The sequence below is a fragment of the Drosophila ananassae genome, chromosome XR (assembly GCF_017639315.1).
Source record: "Drosophila ananassae strain 14024-0371.13 chromosome XR, ASM1763931v2, whole genome shotgun sequence".
Taxonomy (NCBI): Eukaryota; Metazoa; Arthropoda; class Insecta; order Diptera; family Drosophilidae; genus Drosophila; species Drosophila ananassae.
Window position 1 is genome coordinate 811,469 of NC_057932.1, and position 3,829 is coordinate 815,297.

The following is a 3,829-nucleotide window of genomic DNA, read 5'->3' on the forward strand; positions in this document are numbered from 1 at the left end:
TCGTTAGGTGGCAAGCCCACTTCTGAGATAGGTTGCACTTGGCTAATCACCGGATCGACTGAACAATAACGATTACAGAAACAAACACATGATTAGAAAAAAAAACACCCACACCCCCAGCCCGATGACGACCCGCCGCTTTTCGCAACGGACACGAATTGGACAATGGAATGTGAGGACCCTAATGGAGCCATCCAGAATTGCGCAGTTTGAATAAGGAGATGGGCATAGTTAGGATTGGAACCCTGGAGTGGAACCCGCAAGGAAGAAGAAGAGTGGGACGCCCCAAAGCTAACCTGGCGCCGATCTACAATACGCGAACTCGCAGACAATAATACATCACCTGGGGACTTGGCAAAGAGAACAGAGGGTCCGGTGGAATACACATGTGGATGCCCTAAGCTCCCAAGCGGAGTAATAGAAATAAAAAAAAAAATAAAAATAAAAATATATTTAACCCCCGGAAAAAAAAAGACACGTGGTGGGGAATTTCCACATAAGTTTCCCAAAACTAAACGCAGAGGGAAGTGAGCAGCGCTCAGTGTATTAAAAGTGAATTAGATTTTTGCGGTGCCAATTCAAGGTAAATAAAACCTTTGTTTTCGGCCTCACGCGTTTTTTTTTAATTCGACTTATTTTTTTTTTAGGTCGAATTGGCACCCAGTAAGAACCCATTTGTGTATTGTTCTTACATTGGGAATAAGTTTATAATCCCCCAAGCAGCCAGTTTACCCTAAGAAGGGCTTCCAGCGCCACGCCGCGGGATCTGATGGATATATTATAAATTAGTGTGAGAGACACAAATTTCTTTTGGGATTAAGGTGCATGTGCAATAATTTTCCCTCATTAATTAAAACCCGCCAATGGCCAGCATATGCACCCGAATTATTCTCATCCAATGACGTCACTCATCGCCCAAGACAGTTACGCCTGTCCCGTATTGGTTTCCGGAACTATTAATTTGATTTAGCTATTTTTATTTTGGTGGTATTTAGTTTTTTTTGGAGCTTGGAGTTTAATAATGTAAGAAAATAACGTTTCCAGTTCCCTTAATTTTGTATTTCTTTTTTATTACTTAAATACTAAAACTGAACGGTATGGAAATATTAATTAGTTTGGTGAATATATATATATATAATTAAATATCTTCTTCAAAAATAGTTTGAAAAAATATATTTTTATTTGAGTTCCGTTTTTGATACAGTGTGATTTTTTTAAAACTGCTTAGAATTTTTGGAGTTTCAGAACTAACTTAACTTTGGGGCTCTAAGTCCCTTTTATAGCTACCCTTGCTGAAGCTTTTTGCAGATCAAAGCTCGAAAGAAGCTTTTCTCTCAGAGAGGCTTTGTTTTCTGAAGGAAATCGATTGAGTCGGAACCTATTACTTGAGGTGTCAGTTGACGTGGAAGACTTTGGGTCTCAATTAATCGAGGTGACAAGAAAATGTGAAATTTCCTGTGAAGTGGATGCCCATTTAAGAATGGTTTGAGCTGTTTAGTTTTATTTCACTTAAAAGGAGTGAGAAAGATTTGAGTCGGGATTCTGTTTACCAAAATATTGTTTTGGTTTTCAATCTGAAGTGGCTCTTAGAAATTGGAAATCTTAAATGAGACTGTTTTCAGCCGAATTGAAAAATTAAATGTTTATGTTTTTACAAAAATTGGAATGATGCAATTTGCAGCTGGATTACGAATTTCAATACAAAAGGCTTCAGCTTCGGTTTACAAAATTGGTTTACAAAATTTACTGATATACACTTAAAGAAATTTTGTTGATATGTTACTTCCCCATCCTTAAGAATTTAGCCTGTCCTCAGGCGGTTAGTTTGGGGTATAACTGTAGGTCATGTTCTTTATTCTCTGAACTTATAGTTTCTTCTTCGGGAGTTATAACCTTTTGTTTTTTATAATTAATTATTATCCTTTTTGGGATGTTCTTAAATTTATAAATCAAATATATGATTATAATAATAATTATTACTACTAGTAGTATTAGTAAAATTGTTTGAGTTTTAAAATATTGTTTTGAGTGGTTTTGGAATATTTCTTTGGCTACGATATACGATAAAGGTTCGAGTTTAGTTATGTTGTTGTTTACATAAATAGTTCGGGTGTAATCAAGCATAGTATTTGTTATTATTACATCTTCTATTTGTATAGAACAGTTGAATACTTTTATTATATTGTTTCCTTCTGCTATTAGATCTTTATTTATACAATTCTGATTTAACAAAGTTTTTGGTAAATTCCATGTTATTATAATGTTGGGTTCAATATAATTTAATTCGAAGTTCTTGTACATTTTTGTATATCTACATTCTGTATTTGTTTGTCTTAAGAGACCTATTATACATTTATTATTTACTATTTCTTTTGTTTTTACTTTAAAGACTTGCTGATTTTTTTATGTAATATTTATCATGCAATGTTTCGGTTATTATATTCTGATTCTGATCCGGATACGGTAAAATTTTGTAAATGGGGGTTTTAATAATAGTACGAGGAATATGAGAAATTATCAATATTTCGTTAGTATTAACTTGTAACCAAGTAGATGTTTTAATATTTAACAATTTTTCTGAATTAATATGTTTAAGGGGGCAGGATGGTTTGAGACTTAAAAAAAAATTTTTTTTCAGAAATTTTTTATATAATAGAACATTATCTTAGAAATATCCTGTGAAAGTTTCATGTCGATCGGACTAAAACTTGCTGAGATACCGATTTTCTAGTTTCTTTCTCTCCATATACTTTCCATTGCTTTTAAAACTTTAGACGCGTTTTTCTCAAAACAACTTTTTCAAGTCGGTGCGTAACGTAACTCAAAAAGTACTGCTCGGATCTAAATAAAATTTTGCACACATCTTTAATACAATAAATACTTGCGGATGAACGAACGCTTTTTTTTTTTAAATTTTTTTTTTACCATTTTTACGGGCAATAATGGGCGGATTTTTATGTAAAAATGGTACCTTCGACTTTACAACCTCGCCAAAAATTCAAAATCGCATATTTTTCAAAATGGTTTCGTTCATCCGCACAAGAAACTAATATTTTAAGTAAATCAATTCAATTTTTTTATTTCCGATAACACTGTAAGGCCAGACTTTACGCACCGCAAGAGACCAATTTTTGGAAGCGACTTCGGCCGACTGCCCGTCACGGGATAAATTATAATTATTTCTTAAAAATAAAAATTCCTAGATACTCTCCAAATATAGCCATTAATCGTGTAAAAAAATTGAATTGATATAATTACTCAGACATAAAAAAAAAAAATCGCAAAAATCTGCTATTTTTCCGCCTCTGAAACCATCCTGCCCCCTTAAGCGGGTCATGTTTTAGGAGCTTTGGGTTGAATATGCCTAATCTTGTAAATTGCATTCCTAATTCAATGTCTTCTATGTACTCTGTAAATTCTTGTAAATTGAAAATAAGGATTGCTAACCTTTGGTTTTCATTTTGGTTTTCATTTAAACGATTTACTGTTTCTATTCCTTTATTAATTGCATCAATAACTTTATTTAATTCGTTGATCTGTATACTATTTTCGGACAAGTTATCAATTTTTGATTCTAATTCTTCCCTATCTTGTTGATCCAATGTGCCAAATAAATATTTATAAAAGGTACCTACAAAATTTGCAAGTCCTCTTTTGTTTCGTTGAGCAATTTTTATTCCATTCATTTCTCTATTTAATTTTTCTTTTAGATATTGAATTTGATCCAAATGTTCAAATTCTCGTGTTTGTTCCATTAGATTTTTATAAGTTTGTTCAGTTTTAGTTAAATTGACTGTGAGACAATGATATTCATAATTAGTGGGAAGAT